Source organism: Miniopterus natalensis, chromosome 6 (genome assembly GCF_054644295.1).
Source record: "Miniopterus natalensis isolate mMinNat1 chromosome 6, mMinNat1.hap1, whole genome shotgun sequence".
Lineage (NCBI taxonomy): Eukaryota > Metazoa > Chordata > Mammalia > Chiroptera > Miniopteridae > Miniopterus > Miniopterus natalensis.
The window spans coordinates 11,880,818-11,897,868 of record NC_142086.1 but is presented as its reverse complement, the minus strand read 5'-3'; the positions used below and the strand labels follow the sequence as shown (position 1 = coordinate 11,897,868).

The 17,051-nt window shown below is 37.1% G+C and overlaps 1 protein-coding gene across 3 annotated transcripts in view; it reads right to left on the bottom strand.

Annotated features, from left to right (window-relative positions):
- Positions 1 to 17,051, bottom strand: part of NRIP1 (nuclear receptor interacting protein 1) — a 90,477-nt gene that overhangs the window by 67,108 nt on the left and 6,318 nt on the right. For all 3 annotated transcript variants that reach the window (XM_087818094.1, XM_087818093.1, XM_087818092.1), the window contains exon 2: positions 4,719 to 4,798. The gene's annotated coding sequence lies outside the window, so the exon portion shown is untranslated. The remainder of the gene's footprint in view (positions 1 to 4,718; positions 4,799 to 17,051) is intronic.

The window sequence follows — 17,051 nt, the reverse complement described above, 5'->3', positions numbered from 1 at the left end:
GCATTATTATACATACAGCTGAAGATTTTTATTTTCTCTTGCTTTAACCCTGCCCCAGAAAATCCACAAAGGCAAATTTTCAGGGGTGAAAAAAAAGTTTATCTTCTCCATGCATTCAATAAATATTTAGTCAATAAATACTTACAAGCTCCTTCTACATGCCTAGTATTTTTTTAAAAAACTACTTTATTAAGGTCTGATCAATATACAAAATGCTGTACATATTTATGTACAACCTGATGAATTTGGAGATAAGTATGCACTGTGACACCATCACCATAGCTAATGCCATAAACACATCCATCACCTTCCAAGCTTCCTCCCACCCTCTTTCTTTATTTTTTGTGTGGTAAGAATACAGTGGTACTTCAGTTTTTTAATGTGATTTGTTCCTGAAGACTTCTAGTTCTGAAAGGTTCAAAAACCGAGGGATCCACAGCTGACAGCCAGGCCTCAGGATCTGCACTCGGAGGAAGCCAGGTGGCATGTTCAATTTCCGAGGCAGGTTTGAAAACCGAAGCATTTCCTGCCAGGTTTACGGGGTTCATAACCCGAAATGCTCATCAACAGAGACGTTCGAAAACCAAGGTGCCACTGTACAACATAAGATCTACCTCTGAGAAAATTTTTAAGTTTAAAATACAGTCTTGCTAACTGTATGTATTATGTTGTACAGGAGATCTCCATTCACCTTGCAGAAGAGAAAGTCTGCACCTTCTGGCCAGCACCTCCCTGTTTCCTCCTTCCCCTACTTCCTAGTAACCACCTTTCTGCTCTGCTTCTGAGTTTGACTGTTCTGGATTCCTCGTATAAGCTGATCATGTAGCATCTGTTCTTCTGTGTCTGGCTTATTTCACTTAGGATAATGTCTAGGTTCACCCATGTTATCACAAATGACAGGATTTCCCTTTTTTTTTTTTTGAGGTTGAATAATATTCCATCGCATGCAAATACCACATTTTCTTTATCCAGGTATGCATTGATGAATATGTGCGTTACTACCATGTCTTAGTTTTGTTTTAACTTTTTGTGGAACCTGCATATTGTTCCATCGTGGCTGCATCAACAGATGCCCAGCATTCTTCTAGGTCCTTTTAGATATATCAGTGATGAACACAACAGAAGATTCCTATCCTCAGGGAGCTTTCATTTTAGAAGGAGAAAACAATCAATAAGTAACTAACTAAAAAAATAAATTTCATAGTATGTTTGAAGGTGCTAAGTGCTGTGGAAAAGGAGAGGAGAGAGGAAGGAGAGGAGGCTTCCACTTTGAGTGGTGTGGTCACCAGGCCTCATTGAGGGGTCTTATCTGCTAACACAAGGACTTTAGTTTTATTGCAACTGAGATGAAGGCTTTTAAGCAGAGAAATTATTTTCTTTCTTTTTTAAATAGTAAGATGCACTATTAGAACTGGTGTCAAAAAGGATAGTTGACTTCATTTAAAGGAAAGAGGAGTACTGTAAAAAATGTGTTGGTAGGTAGGGCTATCAAACTACCTCAGATCTAGAACCCAAAATACTAGTTAACAAGTGCAATTATGGCAGGTATAGCTCAAGGGGCTTTACCCCTGAGGACACTCTGTATGTGACCATTTTCACAGGTCAGTAAGTAGTCCCTGATCCACATACCAAATTCTGAGCACTAAAAAACTTAAAGCAAACTAATTTCGTAGCAAAATCTGACCCAGGTTCATATAAGACATTATAATTCTTGATTTTTCCTACTTGGCAAATATATATGTAAAAAAAAAAGAAAGTTAACCCTAAACATCTAGGAAACCTCTAAATGCTCTAATTAACGAAAAGCCATAGGTATATCTATACGTACACATTCAACCGTTTTTGTTTAAGTGCCCCATTTTATTCAGAAGAAGGCAAGAGCTACATCATATGGACTATCACATTCAAATTAAACCAGCACGCTTTAAGAGTAGCATTCAATCCAGCATATAACCTAGAGTAAAATGGCAGATGTGAATGTTACAGATTTTTATTTTACAGTTCAAAAAAATGTGTATTTTAACACATCAAAATTACAACTAAACTACAGAAAAACCATCATTCAAAGCTGCCTGAAATCTGGCTGAACGGAAGTCCTACGACTAGAGATTTACAGAAGAAGCCACACTGAGACTGGCAGGGGGCGGAGGCACGGAATGGACTGGTCCCACAGCCACGTGTGGAGTCTTCTTAATCGGGTGGGATACCTTGGCTGTGGAGGTCTACACACTTTAACAGCTGGTAACTCACTTAATTTTCACTCCTCTTCAGGTTTAGCTGATTTGAAATAATGGGTGAAGCCAGACTAAGCTACAGATGACTGCAGGGACAGGGCAGAAATGTCACAAGAATGACTCTCACAGACATAATGTTGATAAAAAATTCAGAAGCAAAAGAGCTCATACTACAATTTCAAATGTATAAAGTTTCAAAAACAGACAAAACTAATCTATGATAAGAAATACCAAAGACTGCCCTGGCCGGTTTGGCTCAGTGGTTAGAGCATCAGCCTGCAGGCTGAAGGGTCCCGGGTTCAATTCCAGCCAAGGGAACATACCTTGGTTGCATGCTCGGCTCTAGTGGGTGCGCATGTGGGAGACAACCAATCTATGTTTCTCTCTCTCCCCTCCCCCCCCCACTCTCTCTGAAAAGCAATGGAAAATACATCCTCGAGTGAGGATTAAAAATAATAATAAAAAAATACCAAAGCCTGGTTCTGCTGGGTGGAGGCAGTATTTACTAGGAAAGACAGCCCTCTGGGGTAGTGTGTTAGGTATGCAGGGTACGCTTATGTAAAAAATCATAGACCTAGCAAGTAAAGTGCCTATCTGACTATATGAAGTTATACTTCAGTAAAGTGTTTTGTTTTTTTTTTAAATAAGCACCTTTAAAAAAAACCATATGGTAAGTTATTTTCAAAAGAACGACTTAAACCCAAACAAATCCTTTTCTGAACTTATGTGAGAATTTGTCTTCTTAAGTCTGCATCTAAACTTAATTTCTTTTTAATAAAAAATAGTAACCAGTTCAATGTTATTTGAACTTAACTCTTAATTTTGAGACTGCATAACTTTTAGAAATGAATAATTCATAATGACTTTAAAAGTACAACAATCCTCTTTATAACTAATAGGTATAAACCATTTGAATTTTTTTTATTGATTTTAGAGAGCAAGGAAGGGAGAGAGGGAGAAAGAAACATCGATGTGAGAGAGAAACATGGATCAGCTGCCTCCGGCACATGCCCTAACTGGGAATTGAACCTGAGACCTTTCGGTGCACAGGATGATGATGCTCCAACCAACTGAGCGACATTGGCCAGGGCAACTATTGGAATGTTTATATCTTCAAATATTTAATTGTAATAGTTAATTCTTATTTTCAATTTTAAAAGAGAATTTTAAATTCCACATATTCCAGAGTTTCTGATCATATCATTTCTTTTACTGATAAAGTATATATAGAAAAAATTAAATTTAGTATTTGGGGGATTCATTTACAAGTTCTTTTACAATCCTAATGTGCTTATTTCAATTCTTACTTGCTTTTACCCTCCCTCTCATAACTGACAGGAGGGAGGAAATATTGCTTTGCCAATAGTGAATAATCTTGAACATAGAGAGTTTGTACTTTAAAAGTTCAATATAATAATATGCTATGGAAACATAAAAAACTATATTCATTTAATTCTACAAATTCATACTTCTTAACAAGTGATTAAGAAAATATGTAAAACTGGTTTTTGTGCTATTTCATGTGAATATAAATCATGAATATCCAGTTAATAAAGTAAATATGTACTGAAAGAATGAGGCCTATTTACTGCAACTTTAAGAAATATGCATTTTTTTAAGTGTATTTGTGTCCTTCCTTCATCTGTTTCTATTCCAAGCAAGACAGCTGGCAAGTTTTTTAAAAGGAAAACACAAGACTTAAGGGAGGTCTAACGGTGGACACTCGGAAGGAAACTTTGGGTGTGGCTGAAGGGGTCCCTGTTTACCATTGACTTTGGCCAAATTAGGTGGTGTATTCACGTGGGGCCCTGGGGTTACAAAGACAACACACTAAGCAGGTAAGTTTCTCAACCGATAATCTTACTATCCCTCCCTAGTTATACATCACGTGTCCCGAGACTCTGGCCAACAAGCAGATGAACTGTGATGCTACCACATCCAGCTAACCACATGTGACAATGCAGATAGGGAATTCAGTAGATGAGCTGGCGGAGGCAGAGGCAGGTGACCTGGTTGCCTAAGTCCACAGATCCTGATGAAAGACTGATAGAAAGATGGCAGCTGATTCCTAAACCAGAAGGTAGACTTGTCATAGGCAGGAGGACTTTAGGACTGCCAGATTTATTTAATGCATATTTCACACTGTCTTAGATAAACAGGAACCTTTTATGTCTCATTTTTTAATCAAATCATTCTTTCAAATAGTTCAATACTGAAAAGATAAAATGTAAATACTTCAGATGTTTAAAACAGGCAAAACTGGTTCCATCTAAACCAAATATCTTTCACTCACGCTAAGTTCAGAATTTACCATAACTGAAATGTATCCCTCCCCTCTGTAACAAATGTCAAACATCTAACTTATTAATATGTAAAACCTAAAGAAAAATAAATAACAAAATATGGCATAATCTTTCTTTCCTATAACTGAAAAGGCTTAACTACATTTTTTTAAAAATGAAGCAATGACACAAAATACAATACCTTCTGAATGTGTTTCTCCAAAATGTTAAAATAATGGGTCCTGAGAAGAGTTCTGAAATAGCTCACAATCCAAACACTCCCTGAAAATTAAGAGAAAGAAGTGTTACTTCAAGTGCATCTTATCTTTAAAAAAACCCTCAATAGCATGTTTTATAACATAATCTTTTATAACATAACTACTGACTAAAATAAACTAACTCAGAGAACAACAAAAAAGATTTATTGTAAGATAAAAAATATTACTAATTATACATGCTTTACTTGAACATAGCTACTGACCAAATCTGATTTAAAAAATCTGTATTATGAAATTATTTACCAAAAAACACTGTCTGTATTAAAATTATTTAGTAGTCAAGAGAGAGTTTGAAACACCTCATTTTTTTTCTAGATCAGTAGGAACAAAACTTGTTAAACTCAGAATTAGAACCATCCTACACCTAAAATGGCATCAACTGGTGGGAAAGTTTCTACTTGCAGGAACAAAAGAATGTGTGAAAATGTTTTGGGCAAGAGGCACAGCCTCCACTTTAATACTGTGGTGGCTGAGGAAACTTCACATTGATCAACAGGCCAGGGACAGTGAACAGAGCTGGCGATAGGAAGGCACCGTACACACTCCCTGACCCCACTACCGCGGCATTCCCTTTGTATCAGCCACTGCATTACAGCTGGCTCACATTTCTAGAATTCTCATTTTCTATCCTATAGCCTATAACCTGTTCTCACAAATGATAGCTTAGCCCCAAAACAAATTCATAAACCTGAACTTTAACCTCCCCAAATAAAGCAGCGATTTTCCCTTATCACTTCATTTTACCAGTGGCCTTCAGTCTCCCTAAAACCATACAAAGGAACCAAACGTCTGAGTGATGCTTCCTCAACATCCTAGCAGGGCAGGCTCTCCACCACCGCACCTCTAGGTCACTGTCTTGTATCCTGGTCACTGTCATTCTTCCTGTGACTGTGAACTCTTCATTCACCTCGGAATCCCCCCAATACCTAGCACGGCGCAAGGTTCAGAGCAGATGCTCAGAAAATGCTTGTTTAATCAATCAGTGAATCTTAGAGGCGTTATCAATTAATATACCAAGCTGAAATTAAAAACACCACCACCATAACAGGAAAGAAAATTATATGGTTCAACTACAATGGAGAATACTTGCCTGTCTTTTAATTACTTCATTCTTTCTTTCTCTTTATCTTTCATCCTCTCTCTCTCTTTCCCCCCACCCATTCTCCATCAGCAAGACTCTTCTAGTATCTACGTCAATGCCCCGCCAACTCCTATAGACAAACAGCCTAGCTGGGTAGCAGGTTTCTTTTTAGGTGAATTTTGACTCCAGTCCTACTGTCCGAGGTCTTGCACCAATTGGCACAATAACTGGACATTAACACAAATCCCCTATGCACATATCAGCAGCTCCTAAGCTACCTTCCATCAGTAGCAGGAAATGCCACTTATATGTATAAGTCAAGATACCCAGAATCAAAACTAAAGGTAGAATGTTCCCCAAATTTTAGAAGACAGAAGGCATCACCTTAAAATAGAATTATAACTATTAAAAAAAAACAAAAACCACACACCAACAAACATCCTGAAGAGACCTCCTACTGATTTATAAAAAAACAAATGTTATTTTATTTTATTTTTTTGTCCCAAATCATTTCCTATTAGGACACAACTTTTTCAGCAGCTAAATAAAAACATTACCAAATCATTTTATGCAATAAAATTTAACCTTATTCTGACCTTCCACAGAAAGCAAACAAACCTCTCTACCCAATGAGATTCCATCTGCACTGTGTAAGATGGTAAGCAATACCTTAATTGCATTCATTTACATGACTTTGAAACTATTCTGGGCGGAAGTCACTGACTCAAGGTCACAGAATACAAAAAAGTAAAATGTATGCAATTTACCGCAGAGGAATGCTCTACTTAAGACAGTGTGGTAGCACCTTCTCCCTCCCTCATCAGGAGATACCTAATGCTTAGTGCAATCAACAGGTACAGACACCGCTATGTGAAATGTATCACATACATACACATTAATTTTATAAATATAAATATATAGGAAATACACTAAGAATATACATTTAAGTAAGTTTATCACATATTATGCCTTCCTAATTAAAACCAATCTGCCTGAATAGAGACAAATGACAATTCTATACCCTAACAACATTTAAAATCAAGACATGAAATAGGGCTATGATTTTTTCCAGTGTCTCATAAAAACTGCTAACAACTAAAATTCAGGTTACGAAGCTATAAAAATTTTTAGGACAAGAACTGCAAACACAGCATCCTAACTACAGACAATCCCTGACTTCAGATGGTTCAACTTACAATTTCTCTACTTTACAATGGTGAGAAGCTAAATGCATTCAGTAGAAACCATACATCAAATTTTGGATTTTGGTGTTTTCCTGGGCTTGTGACACACGGCAGTGGCAAGTGGGCGGCCGCTCCCAGTCAGCCAGCGATCCCAAGGGTCAACCGCCAATACCTTACAGTGTACTGTAATGCCAGCATTTTTTGGACATTGTGTTTTGTGTTTTCTCACTCCATCAGGTCTATAAATGTGCATTTGTGTCTTCTGCTTCTGGTGGGAAGAAGAGGAAGGTGATCACTTTTGCAATGAAACTCAAGGTAACTAGCCAACTGTAGGCTAATGTAAGTGCTCTAAGCATGTTTAAGGTAGGCTAGGCTAAACTATAATCATTATTAAGTTTGGTGTACTAAATGCATTTTGAACTTACGATGGGTTTAACTCCACCATAAGTTGAGGAGCATCTGTATCTTAGGAGTTTGTTTTCTTTCTCTTTTTTAACCTAAACAAGCATAAGTCTAACTAATTTGCTTAGAGGAGCAAAAGACTTAACATGTCTCAAAGTCAATAATGCCACATTAGTAAAACTAAGGACACACAATAGACTGACAGGAATTAACTACCACAGATCATAAGGGACAACATCTATTCTTCAAGTTAATCTACAAAATATTTCCCTTCAGTTTAGTAAAATTCTAACACACACTAGGTATTATTTGCACTTGAGTTTACTGGAGAAAAGAGCAGGAAACTATAAAGAACAGAATCTGGGGTATATTAAAAATGTTTGTCATATTGGCACGAATGTAGAACATCAAATTTGTTTAGGTTTATTGTAACATCACCAGGAAATTCATTTAAGAAGTATGTGTCCATTAAATTAGATAAATCTCCCACATTTAATTTACTACACAAGTACTTTTATACTACTCAAGCCAATCTTTTGCAATTTAGAAATGATTTAATGAAAGAGAAGCAATGATATTATAAAATTTATGCTTCTGTGCCTTCTTTCCCTTCACAGAAGGGCAGGACCTTTTTCATGTAAATCTGTAATAGATCCAAATTGTTTCAATTGATGCTACTCCACAAAGGATGCAGGATGAATACATAAATTTAAGTACAATATTCGTAAACTCCAATAACGTGACGTCACTTTGTCTTTTCTAAATGAGAAATAAAACACCTCAATTTCTCTCTATAACTTAAGTCAATTTCCTTTGGAACTGCTTAGTAGTAAAATAAATGCATACATATATTTTTAAAACTACTAGTTACTATTATGAACCATATGTAACATTCAGTGACCGTATCTTCTTTAGATATTTTAATTTTCTTTCTCTAAGAACCAATTCAGGGTCTAACACAATATATACACAGTTGACCTTTGAACAACATGGCTTTGAACTATGCAGGTCCTCTTATTCACAGATTTTTTCAATAAATACCTGTACTATTTTTGATCCACAGATGGGAATCTGTGGATGTGGAGGGTCAACTGTATGCCATTCTATAGAGAATTTAACATCTGTGGACTTTGGTATGCATGGAGGTCCTGGAACCAATCCCCTGAGGATAATTAGGGACAACTCAGCATTTTGAGGAGTAAAGAGTTATACGGGGATTTTCAACTGTACAAGGGGTCAGTGCCCCTAACCCCCGGCATTGCTTAAGGGTCAACTGTAATCTGCGTAACTATGTAACGGGCAATTCATGGTTCACATACTTGGAGAAGTATAAAAGCATGGGGGCCAGTCAAAATCTTCTAATACTGTTTCCAGTGTTCTTGGTTATATTTTGACTGGAACTCAGATCTCAGTATGACAGCAACTTGATGATCAAAATGATAACTTTTTGTTATTTCTCGAACACTTCCTTCTGTGTGTGCATGCAAAAGACTGAAAGCTTGATGTTCCTAAAGCTCATTGATGATGATCACAGTATCTAAAGTTCTATTTCGTCCACATACAACTAGGATTTTCCTTTCCATGGATGTGTCAAGCCTTTGTGTATGTTTAAATGGGCTACAACTTTGAACGGAAAGTAAACTGTATTAACGGCATCACTCTTACAGCTCTCAGCGTTAAATAAAGAGAGATCTCTGAGTCCAGGCTTAGACACACTTCATTTTAACACAATGCATCAATCTCAGGTGAGCATAGTAAATCCTACCCACAAAGCCACGTGTGTGTGTGTTTCTACATTTCCATTTCTTTTCTTTTCTTTTCCCTTTCCTCTTCCCCAGGAGGTCAATGAACAAAATATACTTTTTAAATATGTATGATGGTATGGAAGTAAACTATCCATCGGCCTGAAAAAGAGGTACCTAAATACTTACCAATTCAGTATGTAAAGTTCAATCCTGGACTGATAGGGTTGCTTAGGTAATACTCAGAAAAGAACAATGTGACTCCAAGTATAAGGAACAAGCCATAAACACTCCATAAAATCAAGTGTATCTAGAGCAGGCCATATCTTCATTTGAAACACCTGCTCCAAGGATATGTTAATTCACAATTCCATCTAGGAAATATTTTTCTTCCTCTCTCACCTGTTCCCCCACCCATCTTGCATTCAACTCCATAAATAGCAATTATCCCCCATTATAAAACAGTTGGCGGTTAAAACAATGAGCCAAGGAAGAAAGTACAATATTCCATAACTGACATTTACTGCACTGGCCTTGGACTTCTAATCTTTACCAGACGGGCACACAAATCAATCCATCAGCTCATAAAGGTGTGCTTTTTTAACCTCTAAAACAGATGGGATTGGCCAGAAGTGTCTGGCATGTCAAACTGCTAATCACTGCTGCCCTTTGCACAAAATAACCCACTTAAGTTGAGGCATGGTTGCACTGTAACCGACATTAGTCTGTGGGAAACCCATTTAACTGTCACACACTCCTGCCACTTCTGCTCTCCCTTAATTAAGCCTAATGCCTTATGCTTTGACCTTTTGTTCTAGCCTATTAACCCTATCTAGTACAAGTTCAATTATGCTAAACTAAAAACTTTGCTGTAAAATATTAAGTGCCAAGCTCAAAAAATCATAAGGGACATCCTCCCAGCCCTTAGTACTATGCACCTTGCTACTCAATGCACACGACAGTAAAACCTCACTTTTGAAGTGATACTGATTCTTACAGAGTCTAGAGTAGAGAACCAAATGATCAATCCAGTCCACCCCCTTTAATTTACAAACGGAAGCCCCAAAATATTAAATGACTTGCCCATTTCCTGGCATAGGAGGAGCCTCACTGAAATCTATCTAATCTCTAGCTCTAATTTTTTATTCTCCATGGTATCGCTGATTAATAGTTAAACTACTCAGCAGTGTGTTAAGGATACTGTTTTCACCACAAATCATTTCATTTCGCCACCTTCTATACTACACCACACAAACAGGCCTAAAGCAAAATAAATGGGCATATCAACAGAGTTTAGAAGTAACTTTTCCTTTCCTCCCCACACCAAAACTTTCTAGCTCCTCACTTCTTTTTTTTCTTTTTAAAAGTAGTAATGGTCATTTAGAACTGCTAAATTCTGCAACACTTACAAAGGCATGAATACCTTTTTCTTTTCTTTCCTGATACTTCATTTAAGTATTTAAGAGGGCAAATGACTTAAGATCCAGAAAGCAATTACAACTTGCTACTTAACCCCAAAGGACAAATTCACAACTGGGTACCTTTAAAAATTTATTTGTACACCTGTATGTATATGGATTGTTGTTCACATTTACCAGAAGTCTAAAAAATAAAAATGAAAACAAAACTTTAAAATTCACTGCAAAATGAAATGAAATGTAGTGCAAACTAACAAGTTATCGTCACGGGAGTATTTTTGTTTTAATATATAGTAATGTGTGCTATTCTCTTTCCACTTCATAAAACAGATAAAATTTTACTACTCTCTGTATAATTTAAAGGTCAATAACATAAAATTTGGATTTCTATTTATAACTCATGTAAGGAAATGCATATCAATTTTAGATTTTTCAAAAGATTGAAAGTCAGGTTTTAATTTCACTGTTCACCCAATGGCCCATTTTTGCCTATTTTCAAATATTAACAAGTATTGTTATTTTTGCCTCTAGCAACCTGGAACCATACACATTAATGCCATTATAAAATGGAACAGATAATAGTTTTCAAAAGAAGTACCATTCAGAATTGTGCTAAGACGATGAACAATTTCACTGACAGAATTTACTACTATTTAAGGGGTAAAAAGAGAAGGTAGTACACGTGTTTAAAACTCAAAGTGAATGTGTTCATGCTATTAGAATAATGCCTTCAAAGGAAAGCATCTCTTGGAGGAATATACACAAAGATGTATAATATTTAAAACACATGGATGGATGAGCAGTCAAAACGATAACACACACTTGTAGCAGCAAACTAATGATTTAGTCTCATGTGCCCTTTTTACTGCATTGGCAAATAAAGCTAACTTAAATGAGATATCATGCCTTATAATTATAAGAGTCAGTTCATGAAAATAGGAATTAAGTTTGGGTCTCTGAGGAACCCAGCAGTGAAAAGTTCATACTAATGTACAGAACTGATGCGCTCTATGACATACTGACTGGCAGAGAAATGAAAGGAAAAGGCACATAAATAGTAAGTGTGCTAATTTTTTACTCTTTACTGTGGACAACAGCCCATTAGTCTGCATATCTTCTTCAGCTATGATTTATAAGCATGTGACTACATAGAAAAATATATGAACCATGAGATGATTTTCCTGTTTATAAAAGACATCCACTTCCACACAAACATAAAGTTTAGTAAAAAACTGTGTCTTCACAAAGCAAGAACCTAGGTTAAAGTTATTTTAAGAGCATTTGTTAAATTTCAATGCTGTAAGTATATAATCCCAGATAATCAATACATTTTCTTTAGCATGTGAAAATTAACTGCTAGTCTAGAAATTTCTGAGATCCATTTTAAAATAATTTTCTCTTCTGCCTCAGCATTATTAATCTAGTTGAACATGACAGTGCTCTAACCATCAGAAAATTCACCTCTAGAAAAGAACAAATCCTAACTTATTGGCTTGAATCAAGTCCTTCTTGATAACCTCTAACTTTTAAGATTATCGATGCCAAAATTTACTCTAGACATGAGATCTGAGATGCCTCCTCTTCCCAACTAGTCAAATCCAATGCCATTAAATGTGCCAGGCTGGTGGGTTCTATGACTACTGAAGGGACTCAGGAACCTGCCTATAAGGCTCTAGAAATATTCTGTTTCATTTCCTTAAAAAAAATGTTGCCCCCTAAGATTCTGCTGAACATGTTTTCAAATATATTGTAAACTGAGTACTTTTAAAGAAACTTAGCATTACAAAACAATCTTAAGTGCCAAGTAATTATACTGTCACCAACAGTTAGTTTCCGTTTTCCCTTCATAATTAATATGCCTGGAAAAAGATGATACATTTTAAGGAAGAAATATTATTCCTTTTAGAAGTCCTAATTTAAATAGACTAAGGGAAAAAAATGTAGAACATCAGCTATTAAGCACAAGTTATACATAATAATTAGCAACTATCATATACAAATTCATAAAGGCTCCTTTCCTGGCCCCTTTCCCCCAAATCCAGATTTTACCAAGAGCCAGCACTGGTACAGTGCAATTCAACAAATGTTTACAGCAGCCTCCTATGAGCCAGGCAACTGCAGCACCAGCACACTGATGACCAGTATGCTCCTGCTCATGGGGCTTCCCCTCTATTGAGGAAGACAGGCATTGCACTAAGCAAGTGAGACAGTTCAGTGAGGGGTATGGAGAACCATGAGACGAGTCTGACGGTGTTAGGGACTTGGGGGCTGTGCTGAGCATGCACACGCTCTCCCTCTGTCCCAGGAGTGAGAATACTCCTTTCCCGTTGCTTCACCAAGGTGAGCAATGTGGTCCCTCTGTGGCCCACATAAACAGCTACCATCAGGTTTCTTCTCTCCCTTTCTTTCTAGAGGGGTTGGGCCTGGAGGTAGGGGGATCCAGGGCACATTATCAGCAATGGTCCACGCACTGCCCTCATCTTGCTACCTCTGCCCAGGAGAATATGGCAATGGGGTCCACAGGCTTTGCATTATGTTCCTAATTAAATCAACAGACCCAGTCACCTCCACAAATGGTTTCAGGACATTCCTCTTCAGTAATTAGGAGAGCGGGCCTGTGAGCGTTCTCATCACACTACTCTGTTAATCTACACAAAGAAGTTCCCCTGCCCTACTGATTTTTTAAACAGAACTGTAAATGTATATACATGTAGAACCAAAGCTGATGAACAGATGCACACCTGCACTGTAAAATTTCTTTTTCAATTCTCAGCCGAGAAAGTCCATTCCAAGTACCAGAATATCAAATGAATCATAAGGCTGTTCTGAAAACCATGTTTTAACAGAATGAGAAGAAAACAGGCTACAAAAACTAGGGTGACATAGTTGGCCTTTTCTCACTCTCCTTCTCAAGAAGACCCCGCCTGTCTGGCTATTCTTGGTATTTGCTTGGAGTTTACCTCGGGATCCATTACCAACGGTTATTAGCTTCCCATTAACAGCTGGGACACAAGCCCCTTCCTAAGATCAATTTAGCAAAACCAAAGAAGTGTGAAATAAATCAAGATTTGGTTTCTTTATCCTGCATTTACCCAACTGCTAGCTGTATGAGTTTAAAATTTTGGTAAATTCTTAGGGGCTCAATTTCTTCCTGTATAAAATGTAGGCAATAAATGTTTTAAAATTTTTAAATTACCAACAATCACAAAAATGTAGAAAATAAGTAATCATTTACCCCATTGTAGCACAAGGACACCCTTGACAAATTAAAAAGGGGTAAGTGAGAAACTGAGAAGGAAAAACAGGGAACAGTAGCATTTATCACTATTTAGTTTACAGTCGACACCAACTACTTGCGCCACATGCTTTTCTGTTAAGCAAGATGTCTCTAAAGCTTAAAATTTGACGACGGGGAAGTAGAACAAGGTACCCCCAGGACAGTACGCTTAAGCCCAAGCATCCGCATCCAATTCCCTCCAACCTGAAAACCTAAGGAGCTATGAAATTACTTCAATTTGTGAAAGCCCAAGCAAATATATGTGTGTGTGTGTGTGTATATATATATGTATATACATGTGTATAAAAGTTTGAAAAAAAGAAAAAAAAAACGTGGTGGTGATTCAGGTCAATGATGGATGGATTACCAAGAGAGGTAAGAAGAGCGTTCACTACAGAAGTGGCCAATGCATTCATTGCTTGAGTTTTGCCTCAGTAACACCAAACATCTGGAGAGTGGGAAAGAACCAGGTGGTGAATAAAACCTTCCATCTTTAATCCCTGGCCTCACACAGACTGTCTATTTTAATTAAATTTTTTCAAAGGCATGAATGGGTTAGGGAAATAATACAAGTACATAGCTGAACTCCAGAAATGTATTTTCTCTCAGACTGTTCACTAAAACAGTTTCTCTCTTATTTGGCTAGATATAATATATTATTTTAATAAATTGTAGCAAAACAGTCCTATGCAGCTTTTATACAAACACTTTTGTTTATCCAACATTTACTTGGTATTTCAAAATTTCAAAGCTCCCTACAAAATATGATGTATAGGAGCCTTGTGTGTCCAATACAGTTTCAATTTGACTATACCTTTTAGTGTAGAGGAAACCACTCAGCTTGATTCTTTTGGGTTCAAAATTCCATAAATTTTAAATGAGGCAAGTAAAAAGAGGTGGAGAGGTTTATAACTCCATTTCTCATTACCGCAACAATAAAAGAACATGCCTGATGTGTACTTTAAAGGTAGTATATGCTACACACCTCTGTATTTCAAAAATCTCTTTCCTCACCATAGTCTACTCCCAAAATGAAGCCGAATACTCATCTCTCTATTTCTGCTTCCCTCTGATAAATTCACAAACTCACTATCAATTTCCTCTTTGTATTGCAGAGTCCAGTTTATCAGTATAGCATAGTCTTTAAAATTATTGTGGATGAAGATATGGCAATAAAAAAAAAATCACGCTTAGAACTGCAATAGTCAGGAGGTTTAACTTCAGCCAGGAAGAGCCAAGGCTCTGAATTTGCTACAACTGCTCCCTGAAGTGGACAAACATAATTAGCCTTGGGAATACCTGGATTAAGACCATGACAAGCTACTTTAATGAATTATATCAAGAAACATAGTTGCTTTCAGAGCACGATGGTAATTCTGTGGTACGCTTCACAGAGGTTAGCACTGCTTAGCTGTCCTTGGTGACTACACTTCCCCAGTAAGCCCAGGGAGCAGGTCATCAGCTCTCTGGGCACTAACTTCAACTGCTGCAGAATCATATATTGGAAATGCCCTTTCCCAGCGAGACTGGTCTGAGAATCCCAGTTGGGCAGACTGTCTGTGCTACATGAGTTCTGTGGCTACCAGACTGGAAGCAGGTTTTTTTGATGGCTTTCTAAAAATCAGAGAGACTGGTTTTCTCTTCAAAAGATGGCATGCTCTCAGGAAAAAGCAGATTGTTATCAATGAAATTAGTTACTCGGGCATCTCTCAGACTAAGTTTCTTTATCTGTAAAATAGAGAAAATGATACCTACATGTCACCAGGGAACTGTAAAGTGGCCAGTGCAAAGCAACAGCCTCCAAAGACTTCCTTTCCCTGCTCTTCATCCCAATAAAAAAGAAAAGGCAAGTAGCTAAAACAGTTCTTTCATATTTCAAGTTTTTATCCAATCATCTCTACTCTCCTTTTAAAACAAAAGGCTTGAAATCTTTACTGCTCACTGTCAACAAGAGCATATATTGATGTAGTGTCAGAATTTCAGAATTTAGAAATCAAGTCTAACTCCGTTCTACAGATTCTACAGATGTTGCCCAGAGATATAAAATGACAGCCCTTTTATCTGTTCCACACCTTCTTTTAGTAGCAGAATCTAAGCTAGAAAAGTATGTGTGGGATAACAAAACAAAAATACTCTAAAAGTGTTTTTTAAAATTCAAACTTGAGCCCTGGCCGGTTTGGCTCAGTGGTTAAAATGCTGGCTCTAGACCCTTAGGTCTCGGGTTTGATTCCTGGTCAAGGGCATGTACCTGGGTTGCAGGTTCTCCCTGCCCTGGTTGGGGCACCTGCTGAAGGCAACCAATCGATGTGTCTCTCTCACATCAATGTTTTTCTCTCTCTCCTCCTCCCTCCCTCCCTTCCAGTCTCTCTGAAAAACAATGGAAAAAACATCCTCGGGTAAAGAGTAACAAAACACACAAAAAAACAACAACAAAAAAATTCAAGCTTGAGCCTACAAGACCCATTGTGCAAATATTCCCTTTAGGGGGAAAAACAAAACTGTGACTATTTTATTTTGAGGATATTTCTATGCCCCACCTGGGATGTTTCACATGTTTTCAAATACTTTTTCTTGCTCTCCACCTTCTTCTGTTCTCCGTCCCTCCCTTGTCTCTTTTCCACTAGTATTACAAGACTGCTTTTCAAAAACCAGTTGTAATCCCTTAAACACTTCCTATCTCTCGATTTCTAGACAGATTCCTCAAGAGAGAAGTCCCCTTTTTATTCTGAACTTCTAATTCTCAAACTTTCATTGTGTCCTGTTACATGTCAGGCTCTCTCATCTATATTGTCATTAAATCACCGGAACAATTATAATACTATTCTCATTTTAAGGTTGAATATAAATGCAATTTCCGATCTTACTAGTGCAGGGCTAAATTATCATCTGACTTTTTTAATGCAGTACATATTTAACATGTGAACATGTTATGTACAGTATGGGCAAGTTCAACAATTAAAAGCACACAACTACAAGAAACTAGCTTATCCACAATGTGGCTTAAGCTTTTCTCTTATCTATCTTAGCTGGTAAAGATAAACATAAAACAATCAAAGCACACTACTAACAAAAGCTTCTAATTCCTTATTTTCTAAGTTGTTCTCAACCCATTAGCAAATTATAGATTTGAAAACAAGGACTAGCCCTGACTAT